General features: G+C 40.5%; 1 protein-coding gene across 4 annotated transcripts in view; it reads left to right on the plus strand.

Moving 5' to 3' along the window:
- The window catches only part of STAG1 (STAG1 cohesin complex component), a 378319-nt gene that overhangs the window by 26270 nt on the left and 325980 nt on the right, over positions 1 to 26069 (plus strand). For 3 of the 4 annotated variants that reach the window (XM_048863147.2, XM_048863150.2, XM_048863149.2), the window contains exon 2: positions 13974 to 14025. The exons of the other annotated variant lie outside the window; for it this stretch is intronic. The gene's annotated coding sequence lies outside the window, so the exon portion shown is untranslated. The remainder of the gene's footprint in view (positions 1 to 13973; positions 14026 to 26069) is intronic. 4 annotated transcript variants of the gene reach the window in all.

Raw genomic sequence — 26069 nt, forward strand, 5'->3', positions numbered from 1 at the left:
ATAAATCTGTTTTTTTTATTTAAATCGGATTTTTTTGATAAAATGCTTGTTGAGGAAAACCTACCTAAAGATAGCTTTAATTAAGATACATTATAGCTCAAAGATATCTCATTATGGAATAGGGATTATAAATTCTAATTCTATAGTATGAAACAAGATATTCATGTAATGTTTAAGAAAAAGTTTGCAAGTTCCAATAGGTCATGGATTAGAGACCCAATCTTATGGGGCTCCAAGGGCTTCTGTACAGATTATTTAGGTTAATCTTTCTATCTACCCAATGAGGCTCAGTCTAGAAGATACCATCAGAGATGCCTAGTTTTGCAGTTCTCAAACTGTGGATTTGTGTCTCCAGAGATAATGTGCATGTTAACAGCAAAAATATTTTTAAATAAATAATATATAGAGGTGAGAAATAACAGACCTCAACACTATTGTCCCTCTGCAAATTTGTGTACACAGAGTCAATCCCTTACCTCTCTCTAAAAGTGCAAAGTTTCAGAAAGTTCAATGAATAGAAGATTGTTGAGGGCGGAATAGATCTGGACAAGGAGAAGAAGTCTGGAGATAAATGTGAGAAGGGAGGGACAGGCAGTCGAAACAAAAGTGAAACTGTTTGAGCAGCATATTCCAGAAGTCTTGAGGTCTTCCTGAGTGTAGCCTTCATTGATTTGAGATCTACCATACCATTCTCTCGGTAGAAGGGAAAACCTATAATGGCAGCAGGCCATAAAAGAGACCCAGTTTGGGAATATTTTAATAAAGGTTCTCTACCTGTGGGTAAGACAGGCACACGTGCAAAATGTAAACAGTGCAACAAAGAAATGCAAGGTCTGGTTTCCCGAATAAAACAACATCATGAGAAGTGTTCCTTCTCAGGAGGAAGCTGTGTTGAAGATGATGAAAGGAACATGTCTGAACATGCAGGATCTTCAGGTTGGTAAACTTTATTTCATACTTTTTCTTAAGGACTGCCTGTCTTCGTTCTGGACGAGTCTGGAATTCTCATGTTTGAGCAAAAAATATAGTTATTCTACAATAAATTACTAAATTACTAAAAAAAAAAAAAATAGCTGAAATATTCAGATCTTCCTTTTACAATTTCAGCTTTAAAGTAGTACTGAGTGTCAGTGAATGCAATGAGTAATACTAAATGAGCAGTATAGTAATACTAATTAAATACCTGCATTGACTTACTTTGTTTAGGAGAATCCACCCTCAGCATACAGAATTCTGAAGACTATCCACCTTCAAGATCACCATCATTTTCTATAGTTTCAGAGTTATCTGCCAATGATAGTGTCAGTCACATCATGTATGTCACATAGCCACAGTATATATCACCTGTAGCAAAAAGAAAAAAAAATCTTTATCATCCAGAAACAACCATAGATAAGTTTGTGATAAGAACTAGCAGATTACAAAATGGGGTAATTGATGAAAAAATTGCCTGGTTTGTTTTTGCAACAAACTCTACTTTCCGTATGACTGAGAACCCACAGTTCATTAACATTGTTCAGTCATTAAGACCAGGATACAGTCCACCCAACAGAGCAGATGTCGCAGGCAAATTGCTGGATAAAGTGCACGAAAGAGAAATTGAGCAGTGTGCGAAAGGTTTAGGGGGTGAAATTGTTAACCTGAGTCTTGATGGGTGGAGCAATGTCCACAATGATCCTGTTGTATGTGCTTGTGTGACAACAGAAGAAGGGAATGTCTTCCTTACAGAAACAATTGATACATCAGGAAATGCACACACAGCAGAATACTTACAAGAAGTAGCAGGAAAAGCTATAACAAACTATGAAAAAAAATTCAAATGTCTGGTATGCAGCTTGGTCACAGACTATGCTGCAAATGTAATCAATATGAGAAGAAATTATTTAGAAGAGAGTCCCAAGCTAATAACATACGGTTGCAGTGCTCATTTGATGCACCTCCTAGCCAAAGACTTCAGTGTTCCAGTAATAAAGGCTGATGTTGTTGAAATTACAAAATACTTCCATAACAACCACTTTGCAGCAGCTGCTCTGAAAAAAGTGGGAGGAACCAAGCTAACTCTCCCATAAGATGTGCGATGGAACTCAGTAGTGGACTGTTTTAAGCACTGTATCAAGAACTGGCCTAATCTGATGACAGTTTGTGAACAAAATTGTGAAAAAATAGATGGCACCGTCACAGCCCACGTTCTCAACGTTGGGCTTAAGAGAAATGTTGAACACATGCTGAGTACCCTGAAGCCTGTTTCTGTAGCCTTGAACAAAATGCAGGGAAATTGCCGTTTTATTGCTGGCGCTGTTGAAATTTGGAAGGAACTGAGTGAGATCTTAAAAAGAGAAATAAGCAATGACAGAGTTAAATTACAATAATTAAAAGAACGAATGGGACAAGCACTATTTCCAGCTCGTTTTCTTGCAAATATTTTCAATACTCGGTACCAGGGTCAAACTTTAACTGCTGAAGAAGAGGAGTTGGCTATGACATGGACATCCAGCAATCATCCCTCCATAATGTCAACTATAATAAACTTCAGAGCTAAGGGTGAACCATTCAAGAAATGTGTTTGATGATGATATTTTAAAGAAAGTCACACCAGTGAACGAATGGAAGTCATTTAAGCACTTGGATTCAGAGACTGTTGAAGTGATGATCCCACTTTTAACAGAAGTAGCTTCTTCTGCCGGTGTAGAAAGATTATTTTTTTCCTTTGGATTAGTTCATTCCAAATTGAGAAATCGTTTGGGACCTGAAAAAGCAGGAAAGCTTGTTTTTCTTTTCCAGATTATGAACAAACAGGAAAATGAAGATGAAGATGACTGAATTAGCTGCAGAAGCCAATATTTTAAGTTTCTCATGTTGCTCTGGCTGACATCGTCAATTTAATTTTTTTTTAAAATTCATTTAACTATTTTAGTTTAAAACAATTTTAACAAAAAGAAACCTGATTTTAAAAAACTTGAATGTTTAACTAAATTCAAAACTTCATATGCTTGTTTTGTTAAAATATTACATGTTTGCTGTTGAAGAAAAAAATCCAGAATACATAACGTTGTTTTAGCTAAATAAAACAATTTAAATGTGTGTCTGATGATGTTCTCCTCCTAATAGAGCATGGCAAGAAATACCTCAAAATATTAATGATTAACCTGATGAATTGGAGATAGTTCACCTCCCAATGACTTCATAAATATCTGCTTCAGTTACCTTTGGTAAATGAAATAACCGAACAATCATTCATTTTCTGATATAGCTGTAAAACTAACCTGAAAAGTTTTCAAAATAAATCACTTAAAAATGTATAGTGTGTACCTTCTAAAAATGAACCCTTCATCTATCTCTGAGTTGCGAAGAATATGTCTTAAGGTTATAACAACGAACGAGAATGCACTTTTATGTAGAAATCCATGATTAAATCGAGTCTTCCTGACTAGTGATTTAAATCATGATTCAAATCAATTTGATTTAAATCCGATCTACCCTGGTTAATGATTTGGGTCCCTAGCTACCACAAAGATTGTCTCTATGCAGGATTTTCCCTGATGAAAAAGATGAATCAGTACTCTTCAAAAAACCCAGCTTCAGATATAAATGTTGGGTCCAATGGCATGATTTTCTCAGTGAGTGATCCATGACTCCTGGATTTCCCTCCTTCTGTTAATCTGGCAGAGGCTGAGTTCAACGTCTTTTTTTTCCCTCAAGGCTTTTGTGTGGAGAGGCAGGCTGGAAAGATTGGGGATTATTTCTCAGGGAGTTTGCTGATGCTTTTAGAGTAGGCTGAGTTTTAACTTTGTCTACTTAATTGGTTTGTATTATTAAACTGTGTTGTATTTTAGGTTTTAAAAGAGTTTATCTTACTCTGTAAAGCTACATGAATAAAATAAGATACTTGTAAACGTCACTGGATGTTATAGCAGTACCTACGTTTGTCCAGTCACATTTGGCAATTGACTCACAAGTCCTGTTTGTAAATTCAAGTACAGGTACTGGATGGTGTGTGCTGTTCAGGAGGAATTTAAATCAAGTAAAGGTGGTGTAGTGTTGTAGATCTATCAGTAATCTGCTAGGCTGTTTTATCCATTCTATCACTTACTTCTGTACAGTCTCTTGAAGTTAAAATTGCCTTGAGGAAGGATAGAAAAATGTTCTATTGGGGTAGCATTAGTGGCCTTCTGTAGGCCTCTGAGTTTGGGTTTGAGTATGTATAAAGATCTCTTTAATATTACTAGAGAAATTCTTTCATTATGGGACACTAACTTCCCAGATATGGATTGGAGAGCAAATGTTAATAATGGTAGAGTCCTGGATGAAATAGATTTCTTTAACCAGTGAGCCATCAGAGGTGGTCTGTTTTTTACTTGATTTTGGTAAGTAGTAAGAACATTATAGAAAGCTGGTCATAGAAAATAAACTTGGATTGAGTGATCATGAGTTGATTCAGTTTAAATTAAATGGAAAAATAGCCTGGGCGCCCCATCATCTCAGGCATTGGCACCCTGACAGCAGGATTGTCTGGCTATGTAGACTCCCTCCTCAGGCCCTACGCTACCAGCACTCCCAGCTACCTTCGAGACACCACTGACTTCCTGAGGAAACTTCAATCCATCGGTGATATTCCTGATAACACCATCCTGGCTACTATGGATGTAGAAGCCCTCTACACCAACATTCCACACAAAAGTGGACTACAAGCTGTCAAGAACACTATCCCCGATAATGTCACGGCTAACGTGGTGGCTGAACTTTGTGACTTTGTCCTTACCCATAACTATTTCACATTTGGGGACAATGTATACCTTCAGATCAGCGGCACTGCTATGGGTACCCGCATGGCCCCACAGTATGCCAACATTTTTATGGCTGATTTAGAACAACGCTTCCTCAGCTCTCGTCCCCTAAAGCCCCTACTCTACTTGCGCTATATTGATGACATCTTCATCATCTGGACCCATGGAAAAGAAGCCCTTGAGGAATTCCACCATGATTTCAACAATTTCCATCCCACCACCAACCTCAGCCTGGTCCAGTCCACACAAGAGATCCACTTCCTGGACACTACAGTGCTAATAAACAATGGCCACATAAACACCACCCTATACCGGAAACCTACTGACCGCTATTCCTACCTGCATGCCTCCAGCTTTCACCCTGACCACACCACACGATCCATCGTCTACAGCCAAGCTCTGCGATACAACCGCATTTGCTCCAACCCCTCAGACAGAGACAGACACCTACAAGATCTCTGTCAAGCTTTCTTACAACTACAATACCCACCTGCAGAAGTAAAGAAACAGATTGATAGAGCCAGAAGAGTTCCCAGAAGTTACCTACTACAGGACAGGCCTAACAAAGAAAATAACAGAACGCCACTAGCGGTCACCTTCAGCCCCCAACTAAAACCCCCCCAACGCATTATTAAGGATCTACAACCTATCCTAAAGGATGACCCAACACTCTCACAAGTCTTGGGAGACAGGCCAGTCCTTGCCTACAGACAGCCCCGCAACCTGAAGCAAATACTCACCAACAACCACATACCACACAACAGAACCACTAACCCAGGAACTTATCCTTGCAACAAAGCCCGTTGCCAATTGTGCCCACATATCTATTCAGGGGACACCATCACAGGGCCTAATAACATCAGCCACACTATCAGAGGCTCGTTCACCTGCACATCCACCAATGTGATATATGCCATCATGTGCCAGCAATGCCCCTCTGCCATGTACATTGGTCAAACTGGACAGTCTCTACGTAAAAGAATAAATGGACACAAATCGGATGTCAAGAATTATAACATTCATAAACCAGTCGGAGAACACTTCAATCTCTCTGGTCACGCAATCACAGACATGAAGGTCGCTATCTTAAAACAAAAAAACTTCAAATCCAGACTCCAGCGAGAAACTGTTGAATTGGAATTCATTTGCAAATTGGATACTATTAATTTAGGCTTAAATAGAGACTGGGAGTGGCTAAGTCATTATGCAAGGTAGCCTGTTTCCTCTTGTTTTTTCCTACCCCCCCCCCCCCGATGTTCTGGTTTAACTTGGATTTAAACTTGGAGAGTGGTCAGTTTAGATGAGCTATTACCAGCAGGAGAGTGAGTTTGTGTGTGTATGGGTTGGGGGGGATGTGAGAGAACCTGGATTTATGCAGGAAATAGCCCGACTTGATTATGTAAAGAGTTGTCACTTTGGATGGGCTAGCACCAGCAGGAGAGTGAATTTGTGTGGGGGGGTGGAGGGTGAGAAAACCTGGATTTGTGCTGGAAATGGCCCACCTGATGATGACTTCAGATAAGCTATTACCAGCAGGACAGTGGGGTGGGAGGAGGTATTGTTTCATATTCTCTGTGTATATATAAAGTCTGCTGCAGTTTCCACGGTATGCATCTGATGAAGTGAGCTGTAGCTCACGAAAGCTCATGCTCAAATAAATTGGTTAGTCTCTAAGGTGCCACAAGTACTCCTTTTCTTTTTGCGAATACAGACTAACACGGCTGTTACTCTGAAACCTGTAAAAAAAAAAAGTGTTTGATTTCTAAAGGGGCCATTTTGGGAAACTAAGAGAATGAAATCGTCTGGACTGAAGAGCTGAGGGACTTAAATGTGAAGGATGTTTGGAATTTAAGTCAAAGATACAAAAACTGTTCAGAATATGCAACCGAAGCAAGAGGGAGGAATTTGTAGGGAAGGGCTCCAGACCTGATATACTGACTGACCCCTCAGAAAAGATATTAGGGGTAAGCAGAGAGACCAAAAAAAATGGAAGAAGAGATTGAGTTTAAAAAAAAAAAGAGGGGTGGGGAAGCTAATAGATATTGGAGGTCAAAAACTGTAGGGACAAAGTGAGAATTGTCAAAAGTGAAACTGAATAAGGCTTTGCATAGGAAATTAAAGCAAATAGTAAAAGGTTCTTTAGCCATATAAATAAAAAGAGAGCAAGAAGAGAAGTGGGATTGCTGTGTAGCTGGGATGGCTAGGTAGGGTGGGGTAGAGATTAAGGATAGTGCAGGTGTGGCCCAAAAACTAACAAATACTTTGCCTCAGTATTTAATAAGGATGATAATGTAGAACATGGAAGCAAAGGCAGGATGGCTAAATAGGAATGAGTATATAGAAATGTGAATTACCACCTTGAGGTGGAAACAAACTCAAAAAGCTTAACATTGAAGTCTGGGGGATTGGATAAATGTCCGTCCTAGTATGCTGAAAAAATTGGCACCAAATTTGTAATTTTTTTACATTAGCAGATCTAGATAACTTGCATCCAGGAGTTTTAAAATGGTTGGGGAGCTCACTGGACCATTAATGTTGATTTTCAGTAATGCTTGGAGTAGCGGGGAAATTGCAGAAAACCAGAAGAAAGTTAATGGTGGACCAATTTTTTAAATGGTAAATGGGATGACCTGGATAATTATAGGCCTGTTAGCCTGATGCCAATCTCAGGCAAGATAATGATGCCGTAAATACGGCACTTGAGTAATAAAGAATTAACGTAGGGTAATGTAATGAACAAAAATCAACGTGGGTTTATGGAAAATAGATCCTGTCAAACTAACTTGATTTTTTTTATGAGATAAGTTTGGTTGATAAAGGTAATAGCATTCATGTAATAGACTTTTCTGAGTCATTTGGCTTGGTGCCACATAAAATTTTGATTAAACTGGAACAAAATAAAATTAACATGGCATATATTAAATGGATTAAAAACCGGCTAACTGCAGAGAGGTTTCAGAGTGTGTCTATAAATGAGGAATTGTCATCACGTGGGTGTTTCCAGCGGAGTCCCATAGGGATTCGTTCTTAGCCCAATGTTATGTAACATTCTTATCAAATACTTGGAAGAAAAAGTAATATTGTCACTGATGATAGTGGATGACACGCAGACTGAGGAATGGTAAATAATGAAGAAGAAAGATCACTGATTCAGAATGATCTGGATTGCTGGGTAGATGGGGTGCAAGCAAACCATATGCTTGCACGTAAATGTATACATCTAGGAACAAAGAATATAGGCCATACTTACAGGATGGGGGACTCTATCCTAGGAAGCAGTGACTCTGAAGAAGATTTCGGTGGCTGTGATGGATAATCAACGGAACTTGAGCTCCCAATGTAATGCTGTGGCCAAAAGAGCTAAGGCTGTTCTGGAATGCATAAATAATGGAACCTTGAGTAGGAATAGAGAAGTTATTTTACCTGTGTATTTGGCACTAATGCAACTGCTGCTGGAGTACTGTGTCCAGTTCTGGTGTCCTTAATTCAAGAAGGATGGTGATAAATTGGAGAGGGTTCATAGAAGAGTCCCAATTTGAACAAAGAAGGCTAAAAAGTGACTTGATTACAGTTTATAAATATTTACCTGAGGAACAAATATTTAATAATGGGCTCTTCAATCTAGCAGAGAAAGACATAATATTATCCAATGGCTGGAAGTTGAAGCTAGACAACTTCAGGCTGGAAGCAAAGCATACATTTTTTCACAGTGAGGGTATTTAACCATTGGAAAAATTTACCAAGCATCGTGGTGGATTTTCCATCACTGACCATTTTTAAACCAAGATTGGATGTTTTTCTAAAAGATAGGCTGTGGGAATTATTTTGGGGAAGTTCTATGGCCTGCATTATACAGAGGTCAGACTGGATGATCAAAATGGTCCCTTTTGGCCTTGGAATCTATGAAGTTGCAAGTCCAGTAGCAAAGTTTTTAAATAAATCTATCAAAACTGGAGTGGAGAATAACTAACATTGTAGCTGTATTTAAGAAGGGGAAAAAGGTGATTCGGGCAACTAGTGACCTGTTAGTCTGACTTCAATAGAATGCAAGACTTTTGAACCAAATTTTGAAGGAAAGAATAATTAGAAATATGGAGTTAAGTGAAAAATGGGACAAAATGCAACAAAGGTCTGCACAGGTAGACTGTGCCAGACTAACATGATACTTTCCTTTGAGAAAGATGAATGATTTTTTAGATAAGGGAAATATAGTAGGTCTAGTCTGTTTGCATTTTAATAAAGCACTTGACCTGGTACCACAAGGGAAATTATCAGTTTTGTTGGAGAAGATGGGGATTAATACAAGAATAATAAAATGAGTAAGGAATAGGCTAAATGGGAGATAACAGGTTATGCTGGAGGGAGGTTACTAGTCAAGTTCCTCAAGTATTTGGACCAATCTTATTTTAATGTTTTTTATTAATTATCTTACCACAAAAGGTAGGAATGTGCTAATGAAATTTTCTGATGACACAAAGGTGGGAGGAAAAAAGAGGATCAGAATATTATACAGGAAGAATTGGATGACCTAGAGTACTGGATGAAATTAGACGAAATTTAATAGTACAAAGTGCAAGATCGTGTACTTAGGAGCTATAGCAAGAATTACTGCTATAAGTTGCCGGTTCATCAGTTGGAAGCAGCAGAGGAGAAAAAAGACCTGGATGTATTAGTTTACAGGATAATTATGAGCTACCAAAGAAATGCATTTGTAAAAAAAAGCAAATGTGATCCTAGGATATGTGAGGTGAATTGGTAGATATAAGGAAGTGTTAATGCCATTGTACAAGGCCCTGATGAGACCTCATCTGGAATACTGTGCACAATTCTAGTCATTAAAGGACAATGTTGGAACAAGAGCAAATGGGTGTGAGCTAACCATGAAAAAATTTAGGCTGGAAATTAGAAGAAGGTTTCTGACCGTGAGAGGAGTGAGATTCTGGAATAGCCTTCCAATAGAAATAGAGAAAAAAATCTAACTTGTTCTAAGATGGAGTTTGATAAATTTATGAATGGGAGTATGACATGGTTGCTTGCAATATCGGGACTGGACTCGATGATCCAGGAGGTCCCTTTGAGTCCTATGTAAGCACTAGGATATGATGGAATTATAATGAATAAGCAGCATGAATTTTCTAAAAACATCTGATTCCAATGATGAAGGCTGAGGGCCATTCTGGCTGAAGAAATGGACACAACAAACTACACCCCTGCCTGTCTTTCTGCGCATATTCCCTTCATCAAGTTGTTGTTGTTTCGGCATGTTTAATGTAGTCGTTTATGCTTGGTGGTGGTAGTTAATGAAGGCTTTACATGGATGGCATCACTAAAAGGCTGAAATTTAAAGCTGTGGTCTTTGACGTACAGTCGTGGCAATGGTGAGGTCTGTCTGGGTGGAAGAATATAGCTTATATGCTGATAATTGCCTGAACTTCTAATTTCTGTACTTTTTGCAGTAATTTATATTTGTTTTCTTTACACCCCATGATTCATGATGTTTGTGACTCCTTTAGTCTGCATTGCATAGCATTTGTACTGTGTTTACCACATTACTGTTTGTTATTAAATGGCTTCCAAATAATCTAACTAGTCTATTCCACAAGATTGATTTCTGTGCCATTGTGATGAAGGCCGTCCAAACTCTCTAGATCTCTCTTCCATGTAACGTGGCTAACATTCCATGAAAACATATCCCTCTACTCTATATCACTTACCTAGCCCAGAGGTTCACCTCCCCTTTGCTCATGGGATAAGAGGGATCTCCAAAAATATCACCTGGCCTTTCCTCCCTTCCAAGATCCCTGAAATGTTCAATAATCTTTGAAGCATAATGTCATGTCACTCGTGCCAGTTTGTTTAATTGCCAGCGGAGTTTTGTGCATCAACTTCAGAATGCCATCTTATCATATCTCTTCTCTTAATTCCGGGAAGACGGCACACAATTCTTCTGTCCTTTTTTTGTCTCTTGCAGAATTTTTTACCCACTTTTCTTAACATGGAGTCCCTGAAAACAGGGACTGTTCTCATCTTCTCTTGAGCAGGTGTGATGTCCTTCTGGATTGAGCTGAGCAGCCATCCTCATATATGTCCCTTGCAGCTCTTATTTTGTTCGTCTAGTGAAATTTCAAAGAGAGATTTTTCTGCAGATGCCTTGTAGACTACATAAGAACAGCCATACTGGGTCAAACCAAAGGTCCATCTAGCCCAGTATCCTATCCTCTGACAGTGGCCAATGCCAGGTGCCCCAGAGGGAATGAACAGAACAAGTTATCATCAAGTGATCCATCCCTTGTTGCCCATTCCCAGCTTCTGACAAACAGAGGCTAGGGACACCATCCCTGCCCATCCTGGCTAATCGCCAGTGATGGACCTATCCTTCATGAACTTCTCTTTTTTAAACCCTACCTGATGATGTATTCTGCTATGTAGAATGCCTTCTGGTTCACTTTCCTCTAGTGATCATAAACTGCCAATCCTCTTTTTCTGATTTCTACTTTCGACTCCTTCATTGCTAATTCCTTCCCTTGTTGAATCTGTGGCAGTGATTTCTAGATCTTGTTGTTCAAGAAGTCTTCATTCTCTTTGGTGCTGTCAGATTGATGGTTCTTCAAGACCACAAATCTTTTCTTCCCATCAGCTTGCATTTCACATTCAGGAAAACTCTTCTTGTGCCTTCAGTCAGGAAGGAAAACATGTACATCTCCTCCCAGGCTGCAAATACTGTTCCAATGTTGTCCATTATTACTCATGTAGAAATGTACCTAGGTAGAAGATAAGCAAATTCCCTGCTGCAAATTCCTTCAAACACTTCTGTTAGTGTTTGCCTGTTCATAGAATCATAGAATATCAGGGTTGGAAGGGACCTCAGGAGGTCATCTAGTCCAACCCCTTGCTCAAAGCAGGACCAAACCCCAACTAAATCATCCCAGCCAGGGCTTTGTCAAGCCTGACCTTAAAAATATCTAAGGAAGGAGATTCCACCACCTCCCTAGGTAACACATTCCAGTGTTTCACCACCCTCCTAATGAAATAGTTTTTCCTAATATCCAACCTAAACCTTCCCCACTGCAACTTGAGACGATTACTCCTTGTTCTGTCATCAGCTACCACTGAGAACAGTCTAGATCCATCCTCTTTGGAACCCCCTTTCAGGTAGTTGAAAGCAGCTATCAAATCCCCCCTCATTTTTCTCTTCTGCAGACTAAACAATCCCAGTTCCCTCAGCCTCTCCCCATAAGTCATGTGCTCCAGCCCCCTAATCATTTTTGTTGCCCTCCGCTGGACATTTTCCAATTTTTCCACATCCTTCTTGTAGTGTGGGGCCCAAAACTGGACACAGTACTCCAGATGAGACCTCACCAATGTCGAATAGAGGAGAACGATCACGTCCCTCGATCTGCTGGCAATGCCCCTACTTATATAGCCCAAAATGCCATTGGCCTTCTTGGCAACAAGGGCACACTGTTGACTCATATCCAGCTTCTCGTCCCCTGTAACCCCTAGGTCCTTTTCTGCAGAACTGCTGCCTAGCCATTCGGTCTCTAGTCTGTAGCGGTGCATTGGATTCTTCCGTCCTAAGTGCAAGACTCTGCACTTGTCCTTGTTGAACCTCATCAGATTTCTTTTGGCCCAATCCTCCAATTTGTCTAGGTGACTCTGGACCCTATCCCTACCCTCCAGCGTATCTACCTCTCCTCCCAGTTTAGTGTCATCTGCAAACTTGCTGAGGGTGCAATCCACACCATCCTCCAGATCATTTATGAAGATATTGAACAAAACCGGCTCAAGGACCGACCCTTGGGGCACTCCACTTGATACCGGCTGCCAACTAGACATGGAACCATTGATCACTACCCATTGAGCCCGCCAATCTAGCCAACTTTCTCTCCACCTTATAGTCCATTCATCCAGCCCATACTACTTTAATTTGCTGGCAAGAATACTGTGGGAGACCGTGTCAAAAGCTTTGCTAAAGTCAAGGAACAACATGTCCACGGCTTTCCCCTCATCCACAGAGCCAGTTACCTCATCATAGAAGGCAATTAGATTAGTCAGGCATGACTTGCCCTTGGTGAATCCATGCTGACTGTTCCTGATCACTTTTTCCTCTCCTCTCAGTGCTTCAGAATTGATTCACTCTTCTCTGATTCAAAGTTCCCTTTGCAGCTGGCTTATATAGGTTGTATAATTGGGTCAGCACAACTTCTTCGTTAACAAGAAGAATTTTAAATACACCTGGAGAGATCACACACATGGCCTGGAGAGGCTTGAAAACCCAATCACAAGGTCCTTACAGAAACATACCAAACTCACAAATTAGCCAAGGCTGTTACCTCTGAGCACAGGATATGCAGTTACTCCTTAGAAACACCCCTCTTACCCTGATATGGACATTCTAATCTATTGTACAGGCTGTAAGGAAATGGTGACCATTTTAACTGAAAGTAGCCTATGGCCTCAGTCCTACTGCAAGTAATTAAAATTTGCTTGAGCACACAAGGTGTTTATTCCTTTGTCTCTGCAGAACTGAAAGATTAACACCTGTGGGTGAATCCTTGTGTTAAACAGAAGAATTTTTCATGTTCAGTTTCTGAAGATTGGTGGAAGAGCCTTAGGTTCCTTTCAGAAAATTCCTCATAACTAACCTTTGGCTCATTTTACATTCTGTTATTCTGTCCACCACATCTGAAAATGGAGGATGGCTGTATTGGCAGTGATTAAATTATGAATCCAAAACAGGTACCAACCTGTGGAAGTCCTTGCCTGAGGAGGTTGTGAAGGGTAGGACTAAAACAGGGTTTAAGAGAACTGGATAAATTCATGGAGGTTAAGTCCATTAATGGCTATTAGCCAGGATGGGTAAGGAATGGTGTCCCTAGCCTCTGTTTGTCAGAGGGTGGAGATGGATGGGAGGAGAGAGATCACTAGATCATTACCTGTTAAGTTTACTCCCTCTGGAGCAGCTGGCATTGGCCACTGTCGGTAGACAGGATACTGGGCTGGATGGACCTTTGGTCTGACCCAATATGGCCGTTCTTATGTTCAAATGTTTGTTTGGAGAGCTCCTAAATTTCCACCTGGAAGTGGTGGTTCAGATTTGAGGTCATGCTTTATACCTCAAGCTTTGTTGGCATTGTGGAATTGGTTGGCAGGAGAAACCTAATACACACTTGATTTTTGCTTTTCTAGGTATCAGGAGTGCCAGCCAGAGGCTCCATTGCATGTTAATACATTCTTAAAGGTAAGCTCCATTGATCAATCTTCCAGCTTCAAATAGCTAATGCCTTAGGGATACATAGTCTTGGTACAGACGCAAAACATGAATTATACCTGGTGACATTACAGAGGAGTTAAGGTTGTGGTGTGGGATTTGTGGTGATGGGTAATTGTGATAATGGTAAAGTGTATGGTTGTGGCTAGAGCATTGAAGGGTATGTGCTGTAATGGCTTAACCTTTTTCTTTCCTCGCTTTTTCATGTTTGTCTCAGGTGTATTGTATGTAGTACAAGTTAACTTGACTATTTTACAATTAATTTTTTGTATATTAATGTGGTTTTTTCATGCTTAAAGGTAGATGATTAAATAAGAGGGGCAAATCTGTCGGGGATGGAGAAGTGTACACTTCACATCAGTGCTGTGTGCCAGACCCCCATATATAAAATCTTCTGCCTAGTAGCATAGAATCTGACTGAAAAATGTAACTATATTGATGGAGTCTGTTTTTTATCTATAAAACAGAGAAGAGTATATTTGACAAAAATTTGTCATACATAGTTTCAACTATTATGAATAATTCTTAAAAATAACCCAAAATGGAATTACACGTAAATATTACATCAGATGTAAAGTAGAGGGTTACATCTCTCTACCTAATTATGTAGTAAATAGTTTCACTGTTAACAGTGAAAGGTTGGACTGCCAAGGGCAAAGTTAATAAAAAGCCCAATTTCAGATATTCAGTATTTAATTCAGCAAGAGAAAATGTGTAAAAACTAACCGTGTGTGAAATTCATTCTAAAAGGACTTCTATATTTAGGAGAGAAAAAGATTTTAAACTCATTTTAGAACACAACCCTAACTAAGGTATAGCTACAAGGCTCCACTGTAATCATAATAATGGTAGCGATGGGAAGACGTGACAAGTAGATGAGAAAAGTGAGCTGGGTGTGAGGGAAGGAGGCTGGAGTGTCAAAAATAGGATATTTCAGCATAGTTTGAGAAGATCCTCTGACTCTTTTCTCCTGGTCTAATGCTCAGAAGGGAATGGTACGTTACTGAACAAGAAATATCTTAACAAACTTTTGTGCAAAGCAAATTAGACATGATCTGGTCGTTCAATATTAATGACAAAAACAGCCAATAGCACTTTGTGTAGTATAATACAGAGAAATTTCTTCACTGATCAAAAAAGTGACAGTTGTTCTGTGTCTGACCCATGTCATATCACATCTAGGGTACTATTTAGAGTTCTAGGTCTCGGTATCCAAAAAATGCTGCTGAACTGGGGAAAAATATTTTAGCACCTGGAGGAATATATTTAGAGCTACTAAAGGTTTAAAAAACCTAAAATATGTACGATGCAATAACTAACAGGGATATAACCATACGTATGGTCAGTATTTAAAGGGAATGAAATACTCCAAGGAGGAGTAATTGTTTAGGGTTTAACAATGGCATGTCTATAGATATAAGTTGATTAAAATTGACCAAAGGTATACTTAATAACAGAGAGGTCAGTTAGACTGGAGTAATCTCCTGCCACTTGAATCACTTAAAATTAGACTGGACAAATCATTTGAATATTCAGCACAATCCTTTATTGGCAGGTGGATGGGTGGATAAAATAACCTAGTAGGGCTTTGTTTCTAAATACAGCCGGGGGAAAATCTGTGCGCTTGGATATTCCTTACACTCTCTGTTCATTGGTTTTAAATGAATAATTCCCCATTAAATGCGATAAACTACACTATCCCCATCCCATATGTAATGTGCGATGTGAATAGTATGATCAATAGTTAGAATTGGGGTTAATTTTTCTTGGCATGTTCTCTTGCTGCTGTTTGTTTCAGTTAATGGAGGAATATAAGCTATTCTTAAATTGCCTCATCATATCGCCTTTGGTGTTTGTAGTAAGATGTTTCCATATTAATGCTGTTAAATGAGTGTAGAAATTACTTGTAAACTATCTCCTATCTGTGGATGTGATATATCTTGACTTCAGCAAAGCTTTTGATATGGTCTCCCACAGTATTCTTGCCAGCAAGTTAAAAAAGTATGGATTGGATGAATGGACTATAAGGTGGATAGAAAGCTGGCTAGATTGTCTGACTCAATGGGTAGTGATTGACGGCTCGATGTCTAGTTGGCAGCCAGGATGAAGCGGAGTGCCCCAGGGATCGGTCCTGGGGCCGGTTTTGTTCAACATTTTATTAATGATCTGGATAATGGGATGATTTGCACCCTCAGCAAGTTCGCAGATGACACTAAGCTGTGGGGAGAGGTAGATAAGCTGGAGGGTAGGGATAGGGTCCAGAGTCACCTAGACAAATTGGAGGATTGTGCCAAAAGAAATCTGATGAGGTTCAACAAGGACAAGTGCAGAGTTCTGTGCTTAGAATGGAAGAATCCCATACACCGCTGCAGGCTGGGGACTGACTGGCTAAGCAGCAGTTATGCAGAAAAGGACCTGAGGATTACAGTGGACTAGAAGCTGGATATGAGTCAGCAGTGTGCCCTTGTTGCCAAGAAGGTCAACGGCATGTTGGGCTGTATTAGTAGGAGCATTGCCAGCTGATCGAGGGAGGTGATTATTCCCCTCTATTCGGCACTGGTGAGGCCACACCTGGAGTATTGTGTCCAGTTTTGGTCCCCCCACTACAGAAGGGATGTAGACAAATTGGAGAGAGTCCAGCAGAGGGCAACGAAAATGATTAGGGGGCTGGGGCACATGACTTACGAGGAGAGGCTGAGGGAAGTGGGATTATTTAGTCTGCAGAAGAGACGAGTGAGGGGAGATTTGATAGCAGCCTTCAATTACCTGAATGGGGGTTCCAAAGAGGATGGAGCTAGGCTGTTCTCAGTGGTGGCAGATGACAGAACAAGAAGCAATGGTCTCAAGTTGCAGTGGGGGAGGTCTAGGTTGGATATTAGGAAACAGTATTTCAGTGGGAGGGTGGTGAAGCACTGAAATGGGTTACCTAGGGAGGTGGTGGAATCTCCATCCTTAGAGGTTTTTAAAGCCCGGCTTGACAAAGCCTTGGCTGGGATGGTTTAGTTGGTGTTGATCCTTCTTTGAGCAGGGGATTGGACTAGATGACCTTCTGAGGTCTCTTCCAACCCTAATATTCTATGATTCTAAGGATCATGTCAGATGAAATGTTTGGATTACTTTAGTAAAATAGTTTTCTGCTGATGTAGGGGCTCGAATAGTATAGAAACTGGGTTGCTCAACCGCTGTATTATCTTGCCTGGGATCCAGGTCAAGCTCTGACAGGCTTATAATTACCTAGGTCATCTTGTTTACTCTTTTTAAAAGTTGCAGCAATACTAGCTTTCTTCCAGTCTTTTGGAACTTCCTTGCTGCTCCAAGATTTTTTTGAAATTCAACATTAATGGCTCAGTAAGTGTCTTTGGTAACCTGTCGAATCAAGGAGCTTCACCAGTTTGGACAAGGAAAGATTTTGGTACCCAGTTCTCCATCCAGGAACTGCTCTCACTTTCCCCACCCTCTGTTCTGGCTTTGCAGGGATTACACTACTGTCAGCGACTGACCGGAGATAATGGCAGCTTCTCTGCAGAGAGCAACGATCTTGGTTCTGTTCTTGGAGCCTGATTGTAGCTAGCCTTTTTGTGCCCTTTGTACTGCCTTGGAACACTTTCTCATCCAGTAGCAAAGAAGTCTAAGGCCAGCCCCATTCCAAGGTAGTCACTGGGGCCTTGGCTGCTGCTAGAACCTGCCAGGGAGGCTATTAGGGGACCAAGTTGGGTTTTTGTTTCTGAAATTTTTTGACAATAGAGAATTTATCTGCAAAACCTATTGCTCCCTTAAAGCCTGTAGAGACTACTTATGGATTCTAAATCCAGAAGGGACCACTGTTCTGACCAATCTATTCTGACCTGTATAACACAGACCATAGAACTTGCCTGAAATAATTCTGTTTTATACTAGAACAGCTCTTTTAGGAAAAAGTCCTATCTTGATTTAAAAATTACAAGTGATGAAGAATCCACCATGACTGTTGCTAAATTGTTCTAGTAGTTCAGTTTTTTACAGTGAGGGTATTTATGCCTTGCTTCCAGTCTGAATTTGTCTAGCTTCAACTTCCAGGCATTGGATCATGTTAGACCTTTTTCTGCTACGTTGGAGGAACCCATTATTAAATATTTGTTCCCCAGGTAGATAGACTATAATCAAGTCACACCTTCACTTTAAGGTAAATAGATTGACCTCTTTGAGTCTTACCATTATAAGGCATGTTTTCTAATCTTTTAATCAGTCTTGTGGCTCTTCTATGAACCATCTCCAATTTATCAACATCCTTCTTCAATTGTGGACATCACAACTGGACACAGTATTCCAGCAGTGGTTGCATTAGTGTCTAATACAGAGGTAAAATAACTTCTCTATTCCTACTCTACCTTCCCCTAATTATGCATTCCACGGTAGCCGTAGCTCTTCTGGCCACAGCATCACATTGGGAGCTCATGTTCTTCTGATTATCCACCACAGCCCGCCATATCTTCTTCAGGATAGAATCCCCCATCCTGCAAGTATGGCCTACATTCTTTGTTCCTAAATGTAAACGTTGACATTTACTACTTGTATTAAAACACACACATTATTTGCTTGCGCTAGTTTACCAAGTGACCAAGATCGCTCTGGGTCACGCCTTTCCTCATGGGACAGGAAAAACCTCAGAGAAGGGGGCTCGACAATTTTTTTTCTTAGGACGCTTCCGAGTGTCCTTAAGTAATCTGTTAACTGTGTGATATTCTGTTAGGCAGTGTCATTAGTGCTAATATGAACCATCACCAATGGAACCTTTCCAGTTGACTTCAGAAGCCTATCCAGTCTTGGAGTGACATCTTGTGTTTTGGCTCTGTGCAGGCAGCACACCGTCCTGTTGTCCACCTGTGACTTGCAGAATGCTTTTTTTGATTCTTCTGAGTATTGAATCTCTAGCAAGGAGCTTCAGTTTTCCTTGGATAATTGATGATCTCTTTGCAGGCAAACTTGATTTTATTACAAGTTGGGCCGAACTGCCCTCAACATGTGTCCCCCACGCATCTGTCCTTTCTTTTTGGACCTACTGAGTCTCGAGGGGTATCTTACACTGTTTCCACATTAAGGATCTGGTATTGATTCAAAACTTCTAGCTATTTGGAAAATACTCCTCGTCTTTTTCTCTGTGGTGGCCACAGCCTGCCCATCTTCAGCTGTCTTCAGCTGTGTAAAATGCAACTGTGACCTCTTGCCTCTAGTGGTTACAAACTGCCAGCCCTCCTCTCTGATTTCCCCTCTCTCTGATTCTTTTGTCTTCAGCTCCATTCTGTCTTGAACCTAGGGTACTGATGTTTCTCAAACCTGGCTATCTAGGAAGTAATCTGCTTCTCTTATTCTCAGTAGCATCTCTACTTGCTCCTGCAATCCAAGAATCTTTTCTTCCAGCACATCACCAACTTGCACTTCATGCACATGAAATCCTTTCTGTCTTCAGGCAGAAAAGAGAACATGGCACATCCGTTACAGGTCATCACCACTGTTCCATCACTGGCCATCTTGATATCACAGGTGCAGTGCTAAACTTGGAAGGAAAGCCTCTCTTACTCCCTCTCAAGTCCCTCTGACACTCCACTGTTAGGTGCCTCTTTTCATTGTTCTCAAGTTTGCCTATCAGAGTGATTTTTTTTTATACCGCGTCTTCCCTGTTTAGCTCAGCTCAGCCCCATCCCTCACCACCAGGGAGCATTTAATCACTCTGAGATGTCAAACAGCTGGGCTGATCAAAGCTCCAAGGGCTAGCCACTTTGCTTACTAAGAGGCCCATGGCCCAGCTACAAAGCTTGTACATAGAAAACAAAACAGGCAGACAACCCACAGATGGACCAAATGCACCACTCACTGCTGCCTCCAAGCACAATCTGCAGCTACTCCCTCTGAAACTCCCTGTCTCTGTTAGTACAATCAGCAATGTCTAAAAACCCTAAGATTTGTTTAATGCAGGAGCAAATCAGTCTCTTAGCCCTGGTCTACACTGGGGGGGATCAATCTAAGTTACACAACTTCAGCTATAAGAAAAGGAGTACTTGTGGCACCTTAGAGACTAACAAATTTAATAATGTGAATAATGTAGCTGAAGTCGACGTACTTAGATCTACTCACCGTGGTGTCTTCACTACGGTGAGTCAACTGCTGCCACTCCCCCGTCAACTCTGCTTGCGCCTCTTGCAGCAGTGGAGTACAGGAGTCGACGGGAGAGCACTCGGAGATCAATTTATCGCATCTAGACTAGACAGGATAATTCGACCCCCTCTGGATCGATCGCTGCCCCCCAATCTGGCGGATAATGTAGACATACCCTTACAGAGGTGGTTCAGAACTCCCCTAAACAAAAATATTTTTTTCAGCATGGTTAAATCATCCTTATGGTTTCCAGAAAGGTTTAGAATGTAAAACTGGTGTTGGAGCTACAATTCTTCAACAAATATGTATGCTCTATCATTCCATCCAGAACTTGAAGAAGCATCTTAGCAGCTGTTATTCTGGGAAATTTCAGACTTCTATTGATCTAAACAAAACCTATCCTCATAGCAATCTGATCTTGCCTTTGAAGATTCTGGATTTGGGGGGGGCTGGAAGAAAAATACTTGTAAAAACTGCCATTTTGGTAGCAACAATCCTGAGAGTGTTTGCCACAATGTTTGTAGCGGAGAACCATGCATGCATACTTTCTTGGATGATCTCAACTGGGCAAATTCTAGAAACGAGGCTGAAGAGTATATCAAGATAACAGTACAGATGTTATGGATTCATAGTAAACTAAAGAACATCTTTAACCTACAAGGAAGCTGGGAGTATGGACAAGACAACTAAAAACTACACTGCTCCAGGGAAGACAGCAAAAATTACATTCCACTATCTCAATGGTTCCTGTCCAACAATCAGTCAGATTTAGAGTATCTGTTGAGATTGTTGATGGTGTGCCCTGCAGTTGTATTAAATATTACTTTAAACATTTTTATAAGGGTTTTTCTGTGCCCTCACATTCAGAAATAGCAAAAGAAGTTTTTAAAAAATTAGGGAATGTGCCTCTTCTTTCTGATGATGCATGAAGCTTAATTTAAAGCAAAATTTGCTCTTTTTTTTTACCCTTAAAAATAATAAATTTAAGTCTGTTTTTCCCTGTTTTTGTTGGAGGATTTCAGATGAGGATTTATTGTAAGCTCTAATACTTAATTGAAGGGATGTGTGTGTATTGAGTCGTTATTGAAAGCTTCCTTTAACTGAAGTTAATTAGCTGCTGATGTTAAACGGCCGTTAACAAAAACTAAGCTTTAAACCATCTGACTAAAAATCCCCTGTCTCAATTGCCCACCTTTCACTCTCTTTGATCTTGTGATTTCACCATTTTACTAGCTTCCAGTGCATCTTCAAGCCCAGATGAGCTTGAATTTTTTTATGTGAAAAGCAAGGAAGGGAAATCTCTGAAAAACACAAGCAAACCGATCCCCACCTTCCATACACAGGCCTTTATGCATCTTTTTTTTCCTTTGCAACCTTGTGTTTATGTATTACAGTAACCTATTACATGACCACATGCATACTTTTTCAAATATTAGGTTTATTTCTGCATCCTTAGGAGATGTGTGTGTGCAATGACTCTGCATTGGTAATCAGCTGAGATGAAGCTGGGTTTAAGATCAGTCTTACTAGAGTGCTGAATGATAAGGCTCTGATCCAGCAAAGTTCTTAATTATGTGCTTAACTTTAAATATGAGAGCAATGCCATTGAAATCATTGGGGCTGTGCTTATTTATGTTGTTTGCTGGTTTAGGGCAAGAGTTTTTAGTTCCTTATAGAATCAAGCCCTGAAAGCTTAAGTCTCTACCACTTGAGCTAAAAGAATTGCCTGTGAGATGTAGGCTGTTACCCTCAATGTGAACCAGTCACTACAGGGAGGTATGGTTGCATATACTTAACCAGTGCACTACACTCAGTCGCAGAGCACAGCTAATTTACCTACTTATTGAAGATGCATGTGGGCCGAGGCAATTTCTCATACCCCTTAGATTTGCCTTTCTGATAGACATAGTATCTTTCAGAAGGATTTCAATGAACACCAATACTTTGCTGTTCAGAAAGATATAGCGCTCATAAATGGTGTGTCCTTTCTCCTGAAATTGAACATCTTTCATATCTCAGCAAGTTACTTTGTTACCTTTTGTGATGTATATTTAATCATAAAAAAGAGGTGGTTGAACCACTCGCAGTCTGCAAGAGGGACACTTTTCTAGGCAATTCAGAAACTAGGGCCCTGTTTATTTTGTACTATTCAGTGGCAAGGGACTTCCAAAGTTCTCATAAGCGCACTGGCTTAGAGTTTGCATTAATGAAGTGTAGGAAGTAAGAGGATCTCCTCATCTTCAGCTGCAAGTACCAACTGCTGTTTCATGGGTAAGAGCTCATGTGTCGCAGTTAAGGGGATAGTAAGGAAATGCTTGGTCCTTGATTCATACGTTTCATGGAACTACAATTTAATTTACTAGCATCACGGAGTAATGTCTTAGACTCTCAAGCCTTTAAATTTGCACAATTTAATATTTTTACGTTTCCCTGATGATGATGTTCCCTTGCTAGAATTACTAATTTACTATTTGTCATGGTTGTAGATATCCTTCTACTAATATTAGACTCTAAGCTTAATATCTCTTTCTCCCTAATTTAAAGGGACACTGATTTTATAGATTGGTAGCTATTAATGTCAGAAGAGGCACCATTATAATCCTATAGACTGACCTCCAGCTTAACACAAGCCATAGGTTTCACCCAGTGATTCTCTGAAGTCTAGTGAGACTGGGTCAACCATATTTTCCTATTTTAAAAAATTCTCTCCCTTGTTGTGGAGGTATTTTGCACAAAACAAACAGTAGAAGCCTAAATTATTGTACCCTCCGATATTCACCAAATTCTTGGCTGATCATACGGAGGATTTCACACACTGGTCAGGCCTGTTGGTTATAAATTTCTGTCATTCCCTATTAAAGATCATCCAGAGTATTTTTCATACTTTATGAATTTTGTGTGTGTGTTTCAGTAGACGTGTAAGTTTTACAGCCTGGTATTAAAGAAACCAGCAATTGTTTTTATCAATCAGGAGTCTAAATATAGAATGTATATCAACGTACATCTCATTTTGTGTATATGGTGGACATAATGCTTTTCATATTTTGTTTTCTTCAGTGTCTCACTTTGATATTGTGCTATTCTGAACGTTGCTTATTAATTGACAAGACATGCTACACTGTACGATGGCACTTAAAATGCATAATATGTACTGCAGAAAGAAATCGTTGCTATAGCAACTTTCTAGTAGGTCACACACAATGTTGTGTATATATGATTTGGCTGGTAACGCAGACCAGTATGCCTGATGGAAAAATGGGAAATGTAGGAGTCAGGGAAAAGGCAGCAAAAACCACTTAAAATCAGCTGACACAATAACAATAACACTGTTTCGAGTTAAAATGAGAATTTTTTTTTAAATTTAATTGAGTTATTGCACAAACTGGTAAGAAATGGAATTCCAGGAACTATAGTTAAATTTTATCTACTTTTACAAAAACTGCATAAACAAGCTATTTAATAATCTTCCCTTCTGATTTTTCCCTTTGAAACTGTGGCAGTTTAATTGAAAACTGCATTCCTTTTTAAAATAATATTCAGAAGAAAATGTCAGTGCAATGGCTAACAAAGGTGATTTTCTAGAGGCAAAGCAGATGTTACGTACTAGAATTATGGGATTTAAAAATAAACTGAGGGGCCATGCACTTTTCCCTGTTTCCGGGTATTGCTATTACATTGCAATAAGAAAAACAGTAGAAGCAATTTAGTAACTACGAGTAGCATTTTCAAAGGGGCTGAAGGGAGTGAAACGCCCAGTTCCCATTGATATTTGCTTCTTTCGGCCTTTTTGAAAATTTCAATCTATATTGTGCAGCTGATTTTTTCCGTATTCTTTATATGTAAACACAGACATTTCATAAAGTACAGTAGAACCTCAGTTACAAACACCTTGGGAATGGAGGTTGTTCGTAACTCTGAAATGTTGAAAACTGAACAATACGCTGGGTAGCACAGCATGGAGAGGAGGTGACCAGCCCTCTGTGGAGAAAGAAGTGGTTCGGGACTATTTAGAAAAGTTGGACGAGCACAAGTCCATGGGGCCAGATGCGCTGCATCTGAGAGCGCTAAAGGAGTTGGCAGATGTGATTGCAGAGCCACTGGCTATTATCTTTTAAAACTCATGGCAATCGGAGCATGTCCTCAAGGAATCAATTCTGAAGCACTTAGAGGAGAGGAAAGTGATCAGGAACAGTCAGCATGGATTCACCAAGGGCAAGTCATGCCTGACTAATCTAATTACCTTCTATGATGAGATAACTGGCTCTGTGGATGAGAACGTGATGAGGAGTGGACATGTTGTTCCTTGACTTTAGCAAAGCTTTTGACACGGTCTCCCACAGTATTCTTGCCAGCAAGTTAAAGAAGTATGGGCTGGATGAATGGACTATAAGGTGGAGAGAAAGTTGGCTAGATTGTCGGGCTCAATGGGTAGTGATCAATGGCTCCATGTCTAATTGGCAGCCGGTATCAAGTGGAGTGCCCCAAGGGTCGGTCCTGGGGCCGGTTTTGTTCAATATCTTCGTAAATGATCTGGAGGATGGTGTGGATTGCACCCTCAGCAAGTTTGCAGATGACACTAAACTGGGAGGAGAGGTAGATACGCTGGAGGGTAGGGATAGGGTCCAGAGTCACCTAGACAAATTGGAGGATTGGGCCAAAAGAAATCTGATGAGGTTCAACAAGGACAAGTGCAGAGTCTTGCACTTAGGACAGAAGAACCCCATGCACGCTACAGACTAGGGACCGAATGGCTAGGCAGCAGTTCTGCGGAAAAGGACCTAGGGGTTACAGTGGACGAGAAGCTGGATATGAGTCAACAGTGTGCCCTTGTTGCCAAGAAGGCCAATGGCATTTTGGGCTATATAAGTAGGGGCATTGCCAGCAGATCGAGGGAGGTGATCGTTCCCCTTTATTCGACATTGGTGAGGCCTCATCTGGAGTACTGTGTCCAGTTTTGGGCCCCACACTACAAGAAAGATGTGGAAAAATTGGAAAATGTCCAGCGGAGGGCAACAAAAATGATTAGGGGGCTGGAGCACATGACTTATGGGGAGAGGCTGAGGGAACTGGGATTGTTTAGTCTGCAGAAGAGAAGAATGAGGGGGGATTTGATAGCTGCTTTCAACTACCTGAAAGGGGGTTCCAAAGAGGATGGATTTAGACTGTTCTCAGTGGTAGCAGATGACAGAACGAGGAGTAATGGTCTCAAGTTGCAGTGGGGGAGGTTTAGGTTGGATATTAGGAAAAACTTTTTCACTAGGAGGGTGGTGGAATCTCCTTCCTTAAAAGTTTTTAAGGTCAGGCTTGACAAAGCTCTGGCTGGGATGATTTAGTTGGGGATTGGTCCTGCTTTGAGCAGGGGGTTGGACTAGATGATCTCCTGAGGTCGCTTCCAACCCTGATATTCTATTATTCTGTAATTGATTTAATACAGCTTTGAAACTTTACTACACAGAAGGAAAACGCTGCTTTTAGCCATCTTAATTTAAATTAAACACAGAAACAGTTTCCTTATCTTGTCAAATCTTTTATTTAACTTCCCTGTATTTTTTTAGTAGTTTACATTTAACACAGTACTGTATAGTACCTCCTTTTTTCTTTTTTTTCTTTTTGTTCTCTGCTGCTGTGTTGCTTGATTGTGTATTTTCTGTTCTGAATGAGATGTTTGATTGACTGGTTAGTTCGTAATTTTGGTGTTTGTAATCTGAAGTTCTACACTATTGCAGGGGCAGGCAAACTTTTTGGCCTGAGGGCCACATCGGGTTTCTGAAATTGCATGGAGGGCTGGTTAGGGGAGGCTGTGCCTCCCTGAACAGCCAGGCATGGCCCCGCTCCCGCCCCCTATCCGACCCCCCACCCGCTTCTCACCCCATGACGGCCCT

Source organism: Caretta caretta, chromosome 9, assembly GCF_965140235.1.
Source record: "Caretta caretta isolate rCarCar2 chromosome 9, rCarCar1.hap1, whole genome shotgun sequence".
NCBI classification, from domain to species: Eukaryota; Metazoa; Chordata; order Testudines; family Cheloniidae; genus Caretta; species Caretta caretta.